General features: G+C 31.9%; 1 protein-coding gene across 14 annotated transcripts in view; it reads right to left on the minus strand.

Moving 5' to 3' along the window:
• Positions 1-18,924, minus strand: part of LOC145293199 (uncharacterized) — an 806,145-nt gene that overhangs the window by 386,716 nt on the left and 400,505 nt on the right. The window lies entirely within an intron of this gene.

The following is an 18,924-nucleotide window of genomic DNA, read 5'->3' on the forward strand; positions in this document are numbered from 1 at the left end:
GAAAATTATCCTCATACTAAATCTGACTTATTTCTTTAGATTAACACCGTTTCATGTGCTATAAATCATATTTCGTTAATATTGATACTGAATAAAAAACACAGAATTGTTAGTTTAAACGACATTTGTCCTTTTAACCCTCTTGTCATCCTGAGTGTCATTCTCTCTTTTTATATTCCATCAGTAGTCTGCCAACATGCCAGGATTCCATTTTCTTTTAAAACGTTTCTCCATCACTGAAATATCCTAATGGAATCTCTCGCCATGTTCATCAATCACATCACCAAGACTATTTGCAAAAATTCTCGAAAGTGAGACAACTTTGCAAAAAAACAACAACAAAAAAAAACAACAAAACAAACAAAAACCCCAAAAAAACACTGTATCTAATTCGACAAAAAGAGGGAGGGGCAGAAATGGATTTTTCATGCCATTGTGCATATAAAAATGACCACAGATGTTCTGTACTTTTTTTTGGGTGGCACGCAATCAAATTAAGCAGACCTAAACAGTAGTTTTCGTTTGAGTGTTCACGTGCACATAATTTAAAGATGACATTAAGCAAACTTAATCTTTTCAGTTTTTATTAACGAGTGTACATCCTCTATCAAAAATATTAGTCCACTAATATTCATATAAAATAACATCTAAGAGAAAAAAAACCGTCTTAAACTGGCAAGTTTAATAATGGAAAAAACGTTTCAATCAGTATAGAAAGAAAAAGTCTCATTATGGAAATAGAGGTAAAAATTTCTTTCCAAATAAATTTTAGACGGCGAAGGATCCTGTCGGACTTGCAATTTGCTTTCTTCTTTCTCCTAAACACTTAAACTAGTTTTGTCCTGCACATTCTTTTAATCAATAAATTTTTGTCTTCTTTAAATCGCGTGATTATACAACAGTTTTCACGTTTTATGCAGCCCTTTGTATTATTGTTGTATTCTGCAAGATCTTTCAAGCTGCGCCTATTGGACAAATTTTTTCGATTCCGATACCCTCCAAAGTTCTGATTTTTCCAAATCCACTTAATCGTACTAACATTAATATATATCTATACTCCTATAAAGTTGTTTTTTTTTTGTGTGTGTATTGATATTTATATTAAAAGCCCTTTTTTCTATTTAGTTATTTATTTGCTTCCCCACTGAGCAAATTAGGCACAAGGCCGTTTTTTAATGTGGAGAGTGAGTGGAGGGGGACCAGCTCCCCCGAGAGGAACTGAATAGTGACAATTGGTATGAAAGGTTTCCCCTACATTAACCAAAACTGATTGCCCAAGAGCAATGATCTGATATGTAGGGTTGCCCCCACATATCACTTTGATTGCAATATCTGCCGAAACAGATACTACAATTGGATAACAGAAAAAGATCTTGACCTGAAGGCCAAGAAGAAAAAAGGCGAACCTTTCTGCTGTTTATTTAATAAGAAAATACAACTTTGTTATATATGGGTTGTAGAATTGCATTCACTAGCAAAAAAAAAAAAAAAAAAAAATAGCTAATATGCATATTATTTTACACATTCATTTTAATTTGCTATTATTTTTTTTCGGTTTTCTTATAGGATGATATTCTTTGGTTGACTATTATGCGTAATTATATTCAGATATTCTACATGATTTATACTTGTATAATGTTTGCGTAAAAAGGCTATAGTAAACACAAACCTCTTTCTATATATATATTTATGTATGCGTATATATATCTGTTTAAAAAATTGTGCCTACCAAACTCCTCCGTAAGTTTTTGGTCTACAGACATGAGACTTAATATATAGGGTATTCAAACCCATGCAACACTTTATATTTGAGTTTTGGCCGGGGAAAATCGGTACAACAGTATAAAAATAAAAAAAAATTGCCAGGTTACGGTCGAATGATGGCATTACAAATATACATGCATAACGTAATAGCTATTGGTCCATGTTTTAATTTTTAGCCTTGCAGTAAACATGTCTTCATAGAGCAGCCATTAACGATAAAGGAAAAAATAAATTGTAAGCTAAACGTTTTTGTTTCAATTCTTGGTGGTGGCGCACGTGTCATTTTTTTTTTTTAACATTTTAAATCATTACTATGTATTGGGTCCAATATAATAATAAATACGAAATCTGCATTAATCAAAATATCATATTTAAGTGCATTTTACGACCAGTCAATGCCCGGTGGCCTGCTAATATATATATATATATATATATATATATATATGTGTGTGTGTGTGTGTGTGTGTGTGTGTGTGTGTGTGTGTTTATGGGGAAAATATGATTATTCTATAATATTTCACCCTTTATTTATATTAATTCTTTTATTTATAAAGTTTGATGTATGCTAAATATAACTACATAGCATATACAAATAAATGACAAAAAGCCTATATTCCAAATTCCAAGTTGTTCATCTTACGTTTATTTTTTTCAGCATGTTAAATTGTTCAGTCCTTGACAGCACTTGTCCCGTAGTGCAGACACATTCAGATAATTATGTAAATTTTTAAATATTTTCTGCCCTGACTCATCAGAAGAATAAGAATTCATTAACTTTAAAAGAAAATAAAACGAAAAAATCGAAAGAGTAGTTGCAATTGTGTATTATGATGTTTACACCATCTTTGATTTGAGATCTCTCTAGCAAAGCTAAAAATTTGCTGGGTTTAACATTGTATGAAACTGCATTATATGACAGTCGTCATAAAATGAAAAAAATCTTTGTAAAATGTTAATAAAAATGAATAAAAATTTAAAAAATTGGCAATTCCAGAGTGAAATGAAGTCTTTTGGTAAGATCAAGAAACGAAGACAAGTTATATATATATATATATATATATATATATATATAGTCTTTGAAGTTTTTAACATTTGAAACCACACAAAAAATTATTTTTTATCATTCATTAAAAAAAACATCTAGTCAGTAAGTCATTTAATCACCTGCAATCACTGCATCAACTCTCAAATTTACTATAATACCAATTTTTATATTTTTTTTATATATATATATATATATATATATATATATATATATGGTAAAGGTGTCAGTGCATAGGACTAAGAATCTGATTTCACAGTCTGTGTCGATAGCCATTATACTAACTGTGGCCCTTGTTTACGTGTGTCATAGAATCAATCACATTATCTTCCACAAGATTTGAAAAGGAAAACAAATAAAAAATTTAAAAAAATATGTCTACTGACATTTCATGTACATTAAGAAATGTTTTTTAACAAAATAACTTTTTTGAAACAAATGCACGATGAAATGACAAAAGAAAAGAAAAATAGTAGATGACAGCTTTGTAAAATATATATAACGAGAGATTTTACGGAAGTTGTTCTGCCAAAACTGAAGAAATGCTTTCAAGGTTGTTTCTGCCAAAATTGGAATTCAATTACGAAAAAGACAACTCAATATTGATTTCTGATAAACTGCAAACATATTGTTCGATCATAGATTACTACAATATCGAATTCTTTCAAATAATTTGGCAAATAATCAATATGATTTCCAGAGTACAAATGATAAAGAGATTGCACTAAATTGATTCAATGCGATTTTGTTTCGCTAGTTGGGTTCACTGCATATCAACCCCTTTGTGAGTTATTTAATACTAAATCTAAAATTTCAATATAAATGTACATATGTAATGGAAACAATTCCTTGTAGGAAAATTTCTTTTGTTAAATTCATAAAAATGTATAAAAGTATTCGTTCTTACCTTTTACTTGATTATTAATTGATGATGCAGAGCGACGTTCTCAAATACATCAGATCTCCAGATAACAAATTAATGAACGGCCTTCAGCTATCAATAACCAATAAATAGTCCCGGACCAACTATCACTTTATTCTAGAGAGTGGTTTGAGACTCGTTCTAGTCAGATGTGTCTCCATTAAAATTTCAGATGGCTGTTGTAAAAGTATGAATTTTGGCAGGCATTAGACGTAGACGTCTGAAAATTCAACTGATTGACTCGGTTGAGTGAGAACTGTTGACTTTAGTTGGTTACTCACTCAGAGGATGGGTCTCAATAAAACACACAAACCTAGCTTTTACTTGTTCTTTTATTTTCCTTGGAAAATAACTAATTGATAGTTAAGTGAAGAACGTTGACTTTTGGTTGATAACTCACTTAGAGGTCATGTCTTAATAAAACACACAGATCCCTGATCTATAATAAATTGGTGTTAGGACGGGCATCCAACTGTAAAACTGCTTCAATTCTTACTATGATTGCAATATATATATATATATATATATATATATATATATATATATATATATATATATAGAGAGAGAGAGAGAGAGAGAGAGAGAGAGAGAGAAGAGAAAAACATATTGTTAATAGAAACATGTACACTGGTGTATATAGTTTTATTGATCAATTTGAAACAAAGGAATACAATGCAGTGTGTAAGGGTTATGAAAGCTTTTTATGCCAGGCGTTTCGAAGTCTAATGCTTCTTATCAAAATAGGAGGGGAGGTGCTAGATAACAAGATAAGGATGCAATGTCTAGCAATAGGAATATTAGGGGATTTTGTATGGGTTAAATATATTAGAGTCGGGAGAGAGGGTTGTCTAAGGGGTTATCTAATAATTATGATACTTTAAATATGTTAGAGATGTTAGCTTTAATCTGGTGAACTTGTTGCATTGATATTTCCTAAAAAAAAAAAAAAAAGAAACCTGTCACACATCCAATTAGCAGCAAAATCCCACTCTTTCATTGTAGATGTCACCAGACGCCAGAAAACTATTTGTAAACAAACTTGACCAGCTGACTATTTCAAAAGAAGACCCCTTCTTAATGTAACACGTCATCTTGTTCAACCAATCACAACTTTTGCCTGTTACAGCAGTCTTTTCCCCCTTTATCTTCAGTTTCTAACACAACTACCAAAACATTTAATTCAGCAGACCTGTAGCCTCTCCGCCTTAGAAAGGGTGCAAAATAGAGTCTCTAACCTAATAGGTCCTGCACTGTCTGTCAAGCCCCAGCTTCTGTCACAACGCTGAAGTTGCATCTTTGTACTTGCTTATGAGAACTAAATCTGGAGATTGGTCATCTGTCTTTCAGTACCGACCAATCAGTCTCCTGTGCATCATGTTGGTGGAATCTGTGATAAATAGGTAAGTGGTCAACTACTTTAGCAAGAATAAATTAGTGACATGCAATATGGATCTACAGCTGATGTGCTATCTGTAATATCGCACAGAATTAATGAATCCCTTCACAAGGGCTTTGTTTCAAGAACAATAACTCTTGACATATCCAAGACTTTTGATAGGGTATGGCATAAAGACCTATGGAATGATAAGGTATATAAGGTATGGCATAAAGAGCTATGGAACTGCTGGAAATGTCTTCTCACTTATTAAATCATTTCTCTCTGATAAGCATATAAGAGTAGTTGTTGATGGGCAGAAATCATAAACCCATAGTATTATCGCTGACATCCCTCAAGGTTCCATCCTGGGGCACAACTCTCTTCTAAATCTTCATTAATGCTCTCCCAAATAATATTCTTAGATCATTCGACTTTAAAACATAGTAGGAATGTCCTTTTCTCTTCCCTGCAACCTCCTTCCCACAGACGAGCCGTTGTGAGCCTGTCTCTGCTCTATTGTTATTTTCATGGCAAGTGCTCGTCTGAGCTCCAATTTCTGGTCCTCCCTTGCGAAACTTTCACAAAAAACACTCGGCTAACTACGACCACTATCAACAATTTTCCTCACTCTGTGCCTAAATCTAAACTCAGATTCCATGAATAAAGCTTTTTTCCTAGAACTGCCCACATGTAGAACACTGTTTCATTAGTCTGCTTCCCAGGCGATTACAATATGGTAGCCTTCAAGTCCAGTTCTTATTGGGCCGTACTCTTAAATGATCCAAATTCTACCCAATCTACATCATTAACGGTTACTAAACTACCACCTTTCATTCATTAACCTTTATCCTCGAATAGCCTTCGGGCCTTGATAAGCGTTTTTTTTGTCTGGTAAAAAAAAAAACTTCCACAGTATACGCCCCAATGAACTTGTTGCATTTACACTCTCAAAAATAAATAAATAAAAAGTAAAAAATAATAAATAAATAAACTGACTGAATGTTACACATAGAATAAGGTCAGATTTTTCTGTCATTGGCACCTGTATGCGTCGCATCGTTTTGAAACTGACTTACTAATTGATTAAACGGATTCCTCTCACGTGATCTTATTCGACCAATCACAGCTTTGTATCTCTCAGCAGCTCCTCCTCTCATCTTAACTTTATAACAGAACTACCAACCAAAACATTTTCAATGCTTATGACTCTGAGACAGAAAAAAAAAATCTCTTTCAAAAAAGAACAGAAAAAAGGGAAGTAAACTATATCATTTTTTCTTTCAGATAAATATTATGGAACAGAGATTCTTGGTTAATAATTTTGATAATAGGCAAAGAGACAGGGAGGTGCATTTTGATCCCAAACAGAAGGTTAAGTGCTGACACATTGATTTGAGACAAAATACAGATACAAGGCACTAATACTACCATTCCTTTTTTTATAAGTATGATGCTTATAAATAAACTACCCACTAAAATTGTGTTAAGTGAAAGAACCTATTCTTAGTACAGATGGAAACAGTAGATTCTATTTATATACAAAACAGATTTAAGCAAAAGAAAAAAAAAGCTAAATTTAGAGATGGGTATTTTTAGTACCAAATAATCACCTGTAAGAGAATCCTGAAAAAAATTTAAAAACAGGTCAAAAACATATCTGGTAACCATTTTATCTAATGCCAAGGATTTTACTTTTTTTTTTTTCAGAGTAAGGCTTATCCACATCAAAACTGGATTTAATAATAACAACAACAACAACAACAAAAATATCTAAAGAACTAATAACACACAATATTATTTGACATAATCTGTGGCACTTATCTACATAGCACTCTTTTAATTTCTGTATCTTAATTAAGCAGACATCACAAAAGTCATCAAGGTTGAAGTCTATCTTTTTCATAGACATGAACCTCTGATCACACAACTGCCCCCCCCCCCAGTCAAACCTTTTCACTATGGTACGATTAGTGAAACGTGATAGATTCTAAGCTATGCAGTCTGGAACTCTAGTTGAACTCCAGGAATCCACATCAGGATCTTTCATCCTCTGGTTCCTTCTGCCTTTGAATGTGGCAAGCAAAGATGTGTCAGGCATGACACTACAAATCAATTAATTAAGAGTGTTTACGTTGCTTTTGCACTATTCCTTTATATGTTCTGGGCCAAACCTTCTTACACTTCACATGCAACCACTAAGCCTTGCTGCTCTTGGGGTCAAGTATAAAATCTAGAAAACTTGTTGGTATAACAAATAGTTATGATCAATGAAGAGGACTTAGATCAGACAATCCTGAGGCACAATATTTATGAGTTGTATGCAGAAATTATACTTGCTTAAAATTTTTAAAAAAATCCGAATGACTTTTGCCAAGGAAAAGCTTCCTCAGCCACGTCTAGCCTCTAGCAACATCTCAGAAAGTAACCAGACTGCAGTTGTGAACCAGAGACAATAACTTCCCTCCTACTAACATGTTAATCACTCCTTCTGAAGCCCTCCCATTTAGCGTAAGACATTAAAATATACATGTAGCAAATATGGATTATTTCTTCCAACTAAACAGAATGTCAAAAACCATATTGGTTGACAGAAAAAAATTATATGGAAAATAAAAGGCAGGTAACTCCTTCATCGCTAAGGTAGCAAAATTAAAAATACAAAACAGGGTTTAAAAGCTTAATATTGCTAAAAATAACACCGACATATCTTTATATATATATATATATATATATATATATATATATATATATATATATATAATTTTATTTAAACAAAATTATAATTTGCTACAATAAATTTGCTGTTTGCGATTAGAGACATTTGGTCTTATTCGAGGCCACTCATTTTATCTAGTTAAATGACTGACCTTGAATAAGGCTAGAGGTTTCTTGTCGCCTGACGATGCCTTTTAAGACTGAAACAGTAAATTTATTGTAGTGACCTATGGTAATTTTTTTACTTAAATTGAATAAAATAATATATTGCTCTTTTTAATTGAGCACTATCAACAACCTTGTTGAAATTCAATGGTTTTTTACTTTGGATATTTTTAATCTGGAATATATATATATATATATATATATATATATATATATATATATATATATATAGTAATTTATAAAATATATATGGCGATTAAGCTACACTGAATATTCTGCGTTTCATCCAACTATAGGATTCATCAGGCTTCTGCGCAGAAGACTGACGAATCCTATAGTTGGATGAAACGCAGAATATTCAGTGTAGCTTAATCGCCATATATATTTTATAAATTACTAACTAGCTCTACCTACGTATTGAGCACTTTTGAAGTAAATACTTAAAGTTTACGCATAAATCTATACTTTCGTATATTAAATTTATGTGAATAAATGAAGTAGTTTATATATATATATATATATATATATATATATATTATATATATATATATATATATATACTAGCATTGCAGCCCGGCGTTGCTCGAGTGTTTGGAGGTGTATGCTGAGCAAAAAAAAACAAACAAAAAAAAAACGGTCAGTTTTTTAAACTTTGACCCCTATTATGACCCTTTAACATTTATTGTTTTGGCCTCAAATCAAGTTATTAAGTTAGATCCATCTCCAAGGAACCTATATCTAAAATTTCAAGTGTTTAGACCCAAAATTGTCGGAGGAGTTTGGTAGAGTTCTCAAAGGTCAAATCATTGAACTTTGATCCCTTAGCAGTCAAATTTCTGGCGGAAAACTAATTACATAGATTTTCCCAAATCTCGGTACCATGTATATCAAATTTCGTGTCTGTAGACTAAAAATTGAAAGAGTTATTGCGTAGGAAAATGTACACAGAGAGACAGACACGTTCACTTATATATATATATATATATATATATATATATATATATATAGTATATATAATATAATATATATAATATAATATAGTATATAATATATATATATATAGTATATATAATATAATATAATATATATAATATAATATAGTATATAATATAATATAATATATATAATATAATATAGTATATAATATATATATATATATATATATATAGTATATATAATATAATATAGTATATAATATATATATATATATATATATATAGTATATATAATATAATATAGTATATAATATATATATATATATATATAGTATATATAATATAATATAGTATATAATATCTATATATATATATATATATATATAGTATATATAATATAATATAGTATATAATATCTATATATATATATATATAGTATATATAATATAATATAGTATATAATATCTATATATATATATATATATATAGTATATATAATATAATATAGTATATAATATCTATATATATATATATATATATATATATATATATATATATATATATATATATATACCAGCAGCAATGCAAGGTACTTAAAGGGATTGCATGAATAGTCAATGGTTATTAGTAACGGTTATCATATGACTTATCGTTTGATGTTTATATTTTCTAATGTTATACAAAAGATGTCAAAGGAGAATTGATCAGTAAATGAAAGGTGCAGACGGGACGACAAGAATGTTTTCGCTTTTGGACAGCAAGAAAATAGTCTGACGTGGACCTAGGGAAAATATTAATGGAGAGAAATCAAATGCTGACCACAAATGAGGGACATCAAACACTTGACAACATGACAGATGAATAAAAAGGAATTGAACATAGAGGTTAATCTGCTTAGTAGAAATTCAAAGTGATAGGAAACAAGTGATCAAAATGATAAAGATGAAGGATTTATTGGGTTTTCCGAGATGTTCTGAGAGTGCTTGAAGGATGGAAATAAAAATCATTTATTTGCATTTCAATAATGTTTACTAAGTGTTCATAAACAGTACTTCCAGAAACTTCCAAACACCTCCTAAAGCTTCAGTGTTTGTGATTCGAGCTGTTTTGCTTTAAAAGGTCCTCTAGTGCAACTTGGATTTTCCAAACTGAAATTCTCAGTTTTGAATTTAGCAAACTATCTTCGAACTATTAATTCACTCACAGTATCTTCACCATACACTTCATAGATTTATGCGTTACTGCAGTGTTTTCATTCCTTTTTGAAAAAAAAAAAAAAACAAGAATTGTATTAAGAAAAAATTTTGGTTATTATCCATTTGTTGGCGGGATAAAAATTGAAAAAATATACAAGATTGAAGAAAGTATCAATTTTTTTATGTGAAATGTAAAATTTTTGTATTTTTTTGTTTTCCTAGAATTTTACTTATATATAAATGGCTGAAGGAAACACACACACATACACACACACACATTTCCTGAATTTATAAAATCGGTTAGCTTCGTTCAGACGTCTTCTTTATAAACTTCCGGTCTGGGAGAAGTAAGGAATTACAAAACAATATAAAGAGTGAGCCGTATTGAAACAATCGATATGGCTCACTCTTTATATGTTTATACTAGCAGGCTACCCAGTGTTTCCCGGTCATAAAATATGCTTAAATATGATAAAAACCAGACAAAAAAAAAATCAATTTTGAAATCATCAAAGAATGGTACCCTACTGATTACATTTCAATGTAATCAGTAGGGTACAATTCTTTGATGATTTCAAGTTATCAACATTACAGCCGTACTATATTCTTAGATTTTTTATATTTATTTTATTTTAGTTTTAGATTTAGATTTGTAGATGCTTATTTTTAATTATTTAAACTACCGTTCTCATCTTGGAAGTTATTCTCATAACTTTTTCGTCGACGTAATCTTCAATCTTCTTCAATATATTTTGACAAAATCTACAGGAACTTTTAAATTAGAATCCTTTATTTAATCTACAATGGTTGCTTGCTCATTAGCCATGACTTGATTTAGAAACCTTAATTCTTAATAGTATTCTTAGCATTGCCTGTAAGAATTGAACCTTCAACACCCAGAAGACTGCCATTTAGAACTGATTATTACTTGGCCCGGTTGCCAATTGCATCACAGTTCGACATGATTACTTAAACTGAAACGTTGTGAGAAGAACCTCCAATAGTTCAAATAATACAAAATACAGCCAAAGTGAAATATTAAAAACGCAATGGTGGAAATTGCTCATAATTTTCAGGATAACCCAACACATAATGAAATGGAATCACTTGAAATTGAAGATTATGAGTCAACTTAATCGACCAGTAAGAAAAGTTTTTGTATTTGGGTTCTTAGGACTACAGTTCTCATCTTGAGTGTCATTTTCACAATATTTCAGTCGATGTAACCTTCGAACTTCTTCAGGTGTATTGTGTCGAACTCGTAAGTCTTTCTGCTGAACTCCGGAATCTGCATGGGTCTTCAAACAGAACCCTTTATTTTTAGTTAATTATAAACATTAGATAATATATAAAGTTGTAATTAGGTAGCTATATATATATAAGGTGTTCAAAAGTCGGGACTAATGAAGACGAGGTTGTTAAATAGTGTTCAATAAAAAGAGCAGAATATTTTTTTATTATTATTTGAGGGTAAGCGTTTTTGTTTTTGGCGTCGAGAGGTTCTAGGTCGCCCGAGGAAGTCTCTTTGACTGAAACAGATGGCTATTTGTAGCGACCATATGTAACTACCCTCAAATAATAATAATAATAATAATATATATATATATATATATATATATATATATATATGATGACAATAATGGAAATAGTATTCTGACAAAATGGAGAAATAAAAAAGAACAAACCGAGTTAACGTTTCGTCTTTAATTCATCCAGAGGAAGTCTCAAAATAAAAATGAAACGTTGATGAACACATAACTCAGTTTGTTCCTTTTTATTTCTCTCTCTCATATATATATATATACGTATATCATAATTAGGGCTATGACAACAGCATATTCTTTTCATTGTTTTGACTCTCGAGTGTGTATCCCTTGATATCTTATATGCTTTTATATAGACTGATGTGGTTCTCGTTGATTAACTGTGTTTAACTGTGTCGAGAGTTAAAACAATGAAAAGAATATTCTGTTGTCATAGCCGTAATAATCATAATAATATGTAGTAATAGATAGTGATATTTACATCTCGAAAGAAAATAGGTGTAAGGCTCTTAAAGTTCGTACTAGGCTTGTTCACAAGGATCCGTGGCACAGTGGTTAGAGTACTTGGTAAAATGCAGTTTTAAAAGTGACATTCTTCTAAATCTTGAAGGTTCAATCTTCAATGTAAGCGACGAAAATACAATCACAAATTACTTCTGCTGAATCATGGCTGACGGATTGTGAGCATACTACCCCGCATGTATTAAATAAAGGGTTCCAGTTGAAATCCCATGCAGATTCCAAGAGTTCGACAAGATATACCTGATGAAGATTGAAACAGTGTAAAAATGACACTAAAAATGAGAACAGTAATCTGAAGAATGCAAATTATCTTATTGACAATCCTCATCTCAAAAATTCAGAAAAGAAAGGTCTTGTTTTAAAATCTTTTTTTTTCCTTGCCGAGCTTAGACTACTCCATTCATTGTCTCCACAATTTTCCATCATTTATATCTTGATTCACCAATACCAACAATTCAATGTCTTCAGCCACATCTGCCTTTTTGGGGGTGCACCGCTTATCTACATCTAAATTGAATTTCCTCGGATCTCCTAAATCTTTGCACATGACCGAACGAATTTAATCTTCTACTTGGCATAACTTCCTTCTCATCGATGACCTTTAAACTATTTAATTGACAAATGTATTATTGCAATTGTAGATCTCTCATTTGCATGTATGTGTTTGTTTAAGAATCATTTTAATGTTCGGTTATAGTCTCTTGCTCCCACGAGGGTAGAGTTAGACACATAATTGTTTCATTTTTTGTTTTTTTTTTGTTTTTGCATTTTCACCCCAAACAAGGCACAGTGCTACTTTGATGTAGGAGGTTACTATCAGGAGCATAAGTTGCAGGGATACTATAAAGGCAGTTAAGCAGCAAGATGTCTGTTCACATTACACTTGAACTCCTGCATTTCAGTTCAGTTGGGGAAGCAGGAACTCGGAAGGGAATTCCAAAGTCTAGCAGTTCTGGGGAAGAAACTATTAGAGTAGAAGGCTTTCTTACATCTATGAATATCTATTGTGTAGAGGTGGGACTTTGCTGCTTGCCTGATTTGTCAAGGGTATTTACGTTGAGGGGATACAATGGTTTGTAGTTCATCAGAGCACCCTTAAAATACTTGTAAAACAGGCAGGGGGATGCAACATTTCGTCGATGGAACAGTGGTTGAAGCTTAGATTATTAAGTTGGGGACTCTCTTTTGAGCCCTGTCCAGGAGTGAGAGACTAGTAGCAGATGTACCAGGCCAAATGTGACAACAATACTCCATACTTGGGTGATTGGTGGCATTATAGACGTACAGGATACTTTCAGGCGTAAGTTTCTTGCACGGTAGAGAGAGCCCACCTTCCTTGCAACAGCCGCAATGCTTCTGATGTATCTATTCCAACTCATAATGTGAAAAAAAATCTAACTCCCCAAACAAGGAACACTTTGGATTGGGGCAAAAATAATTAAAAAAAAAAAATGTCTCAGGATTTCTGCTTCACTGATTGTGGACAGAAAAGATGAAATGTAGTTTTAGAAAAGATACTACACTTTGCTCCTAGCTATGGGCAATCGCTTTTTCTTTATGTTCATAGACCGTCTTTCTATTGTCTAGGATTTTTGGGATTTGTATTATAATCCAGTGACGCACGAAAAAGTGGTGAAAAAATAAAAACAATATAAAAAATAAATGTTATCAAAAGCAAGATAAGTTACTCTTCTACCTATCTGGAATGTTTTTTAGTGGTTTTACTCATTTTGAAACGTTTAATCGGTTCGAAAATCATAGCGCTTATCGATATATGTGAACAAGACAAATGGCGGCAAGATGACTTAAATACGCGAGATTGGAAAAACGAGTTAAAACTGAAAGATTATACCAAATACTGTTAGAAACCAACCCGATATATGTTACTGTAACGTATTTAATAGACAGCTCGCCGCTATTTGTCTTGTTCATATATATCGATAAACACTGTATGATTTTTGAACTGATTAAATGTTTTAAAGTGAGTAAAACCAGTGACTAAAAACTTTTCCAGATAAAAAGAGTAATTTATCTTAACTTTTATAACATTTATTTGTTATATTTTTTATTTTTTACTATTTTTTCGTACTTCTGTGGATTGTAATACAAACCAAAAACTGATTTTACATCTTCAAGTAATAAATGAGAATGAAGACTGCAGTCACATCGAACGTGAAAGATTTATATTTGTTTTGGATTTTGGTACAAAAATCATTAGAATTTGAAAAATATGAAATCTATAATCAAACAATAGAATTCTGGATATTTCTGCATTTATCGACCCAAGTTTACACAAAGTTTCTCTGGTGTGCTCTACTGCTGACGGCAATAACCGGAAGCAGCCGATCGCAAAACGTTAAACTGCTACGAGAAAATTTATAATGATAAAACCCCCCCAAAAACATAGAAATACAATAAAATTGCACCTAACAAGCACGATTAAAATTATTATTTTTTTTATTTCTTTCAATTTATAAAAAGTAGCCTTCATAAATTTGTTTTAACTAAAAATAGACAGTGAGTTCATTAAAAATGGAGGAATGCTCGACCGACCGACCGATCTTTTCCGGTTATTTTTGTCAACTGCCGAGCGAGCTCTAACCAACTTTGTGGAAATCACGGTTTGGTAAATGCTGTTACACCAACTTAAATGTTGAAGTTTACAAAAAAAAAAAAAAAAAAAAATAATAATAATAAATAAAATAAATACATAAAGTAATAAATGAATAATATACCCGTTGCTATCCTGTTGCCTAGAATATATATTCCATAATTCAAAGTTGCACACACTTATCCTTATAAAAAATGTATTACATAATATAAATTTTCTCCATTAATTTTTTATATCTCACTTTTTTGCAGGCTGGTGAGAGTTTTAGTTGCATTCCCTCAATAGTAAAGTTTATAAAAAAGTAATGTTTCCGTGTTGCCAAAGAATATATATATTCCAAAATTCATAATGATTAACTCATTAATAAAATAATTTTACAAACAATTTTTGTTAATTATATATATGTATCCCTAAAAACGTTAACATTTACAAAAAAAATAAATAAATATTGTGCTTATGTTATTACTGTGTTGCATAGAATATTCATAATAATTCATTCATTACTTTAAAAGATTAACCTATATATATCTAGTGAGTGCTGGTGATAACACAGGGATAGAGGTGCAGACTGTTAGCTCGGCGGTCAAGTTTTGATCCAGGTTTGAAGCACTTGCTGGTCTAGCCGCACTGATGATCTGTAAACAACGAAACAATACTGTCTGTGGATTACAGTATTTTACTCCACTAAGCTTAAAGCATTACTCATTAGGTAAAACTAGTTCGAGCTGAAAAGCGCAGGGGTAGAGGCACACTTTCAGTTCAACAGTCAAGTTTTGATTCTGGCTTGAAGCACTGAAATAATGCGAAGCTCGCGATTTGTTTACAAACAAACGTTTGAGCCCTCTACGAGTAGCGGACGGATGTTTATTTAAATAGACGTTCGGACAGTTTAATTTCGGCCACCGATTCCGTAGTCAGGGGGTAGGACTGCCGACTGTCATCACGACGGTTCTAGGTTCGATCCTCGGCTTGGGAGAGGTGTTAGTCTAGCGGCACTGATGAGTTGTGAAACAACGAAACAGGTCTGTATGTCGATGACTAAAATATATTTTATAAAAGCTCCCCTCTTCGGTAGAGCACTCTCGTAAATTATCTTACTCGCTACTTAATTTAGCTGAAATAATGCGAAGCTCGCGATTTGTTTACAAACAAACGTTTGAGCCCTCTACGAGTAGCGGACGGATGTTTATTTAAATAGACGTTTGGACAGTTTAATTTCGGCCACCGATTCCGTAGTCAGGGGGTAGGACTGCCGACTGTCATCACGACGGTTCTAGGTTCGATCCTCGGCTTGGGAGAGGTGTTAGTCTAGCGGCACTGATGAGTTGTGAAACAACGAAACAGGTCTGTATGTCGATGACTAAAATATATTTTATATATATATATATATATATATATATATATATATATATATATATATATATATCCAGATACTTGCACTCTAGGGAACAACGAGGATACTAAAAAGAGCTCTCGACTGGTACCAATAAAAAGCAGGGGAATGTTCACAGCTGGTTTGGCTGCCCCATATCCAGCATTATTTTAAAAGAAAGAAAATTATATAAAAAAAATGTTGAATTCCTTTGACGTTGGACCAATACCCTCCCTCACCTTTGAATGGACTCAATCCACTGCGTGATAACTTCCTCCACTTATTCTTCAGATCGCTTTCTTTTTGGTTAAACTACCAGACTGGACTTCTACATCCGAGCCTATCCACAAAGATATTAATATTTTTGAATCATTGATAATCTCCAACAACATACACTCAGACTACTGTAAACATGGATATCTTACTTCTACCACTTTCTTGGATTCACCGGATTTTGGACCTAACAATCATAGGAACACACTCTCACGTGATCCAATTTTTCCTTTTGCCTCATCCACCTGTTTTATTATTCTACATTTCATTGTCACGGTAGTATGTTTCTCTTCATACTTAGTTTATTTAAATACTTTACAAGCAAATTTTTTTAATGCGTTTTGCTAACACCGTCCCTCCTCTGACTAGAAGGAAAGTGTTTTTTTCGAAACTCCGTAGATTAAGGACTTTCACCTTTATTTGTGTTTCGTTTCCGAATAATAAATATGCTTAACTCTTGCTAAAGTGTTTCTCAACATACTTCATTAAACCTATGTACTTTATATATATATATATATATATATATATATACTAGCAAAAGTACCCGTCGTTGACTGGGTTAAAAAACAGCCTACAGAAAATGGACTCTGATTTATGAAAATATGATAGGTTATAAAAAGAAAGGGGTGTAAAGAGATAGCTTCGAATTTGGGGGTATAAAAACCAAAGCAAAATATGATGAAAGTAAAAATAAAATAGATAAGCCCCATAATTTATTATACCATACCTGTTCATACTGAAACACTTATCACAATATTCTGTGGATCTATATAAAAAAAAACCTTGTTAAACTTTGTGATATATTTCCATTCTATGGAGATCAGGTGCGAACGAACACCCCATAATTTTATTATACCATATTTATTCAAACTGAAACATAATTATCATAGTGTACTTACGCAGATAGATATGAAAAGTCTTTATTAAAATTTGTGCCTATTTCCATTCTATGGATGCCAGGCGTGAACGCAGTCCCCACAATTTTATTATACCATCCCTATTTAAGATAAAGCATACTTATCAAAGCACTCTTATGTACATCTATATCAAAAACATTTGTAAACGTTTTTTTTTTTTCATTTTTAAATTTTTTATTTCCAAACTTTGTGGACTAGGTGCGAACGCAGACCCCACAATTTTATGAACCACCGTTCTGCCAGATCAAACATACCCATTCCTGTGTCTCGATACATCTTCTATCATTATATGTAATTAGTTTATTAAAATAGTCAACCATATAAGAGCCTATTCGTGACCAGGCAAACATTTAGCTATATATATATATATATATATATACATATATATATATATATATATATATATATATATATATATATATATATATATATATATATATATATAGAGAGAGAGAGAGAGAGAGAGAGAGAGAGAGAGAGATAAGATACATACCGAGCATATACATATTATCTACACAAACATTTATCTTTTTAAAAATGTATATTACATGATATAACTAAAAATTTGATGCAGAGCAATTTTTTTGCAACAGACAGAGTTATCTACTAGACGTGTTGTAACCCACCCCTTCGGGATCAGTTGACACTACTATTTTACAACTCTGTGTTATGTCAAATGTTTCCTCCTCTGAGATTAGTTGCCAGACAGACTTGAAAGTCGAGTCTACCCTACTATTTAATTTTAAATTGAAAATAAAAAAGAGGAGTTAATATTTTGCTAATAAGTATTAATTAGATTTGAATGAGCTTGTGCCATAATATAAACTTGGCTTGTTGAGTCGACATGACCTAAAATAATATTGCCACTTGTTCACTTCCATAATTGTCATGTCTAGTGATGCAAATGTTATAATTTCTTCACAGGGAGGACGAATCATCTTTGGAGGATTCCGTTTTTGGAATACAGCTGAGGATTATCACTAAGAAGAATAAATAGAGTTGGATGGAAGCAAAGTTTCAATGGAGTAGTTGTCAAACTGATATAAGATGGAATGGCAGCGGTTTACTGGGTGTGTGGTGGAATGCAAGACAGATGGCAAGAATTGGATCTGTAAGATTGGTACAATTTATATTGGTGGGAGAATGAAGTGGGTGGATGACTGACAAAAGTATCGAACGATTTCTGAACGAGGTCAGAGAACTTTGGCATACGTTCAATCTTGTTCTTGCTAACCGGTTGTATATATGAAACTAGAAATCAAGTGTTCTAATGGGTCAAGTGTTAAGCCGATAGGATTTGAATAGAAATGAACTTAAAGATGATGAAGAAAAGTGCGGTACAATAATTAAGATGTTTTAATCTATATACCTATAAAGGTGTGCTCTTTTGCTGGCTGTGACATAGATATTAAAAGCTTATTTTGTCTATTTAAAAACTAGCTGGCAGCCCGGCGTTGCCCGGTTATACAATACACTTAACCATGATATTTTAATTTATGCAGATTGCGTATGTATCATTAAAGAATCAATCCTCTATTGATTATTATATACTAGCCTCCTTGTCAGGG

Source organism: Euprymna scolopes, chromosome 14, assembly GCF_053919585.1.
Source record: "Euprymna scolopes isolate OS-2025 chromosome 14, ASM5391958v1, whole genome shotgun sequence".
In the NCBI taxonomy this organism is placed as follows: Eukaryota; Metazoa; Mollusca; class Cephalopoda; order Sepiida; family Sepiolidae; genus Euprymna; species Euprymna scolopes.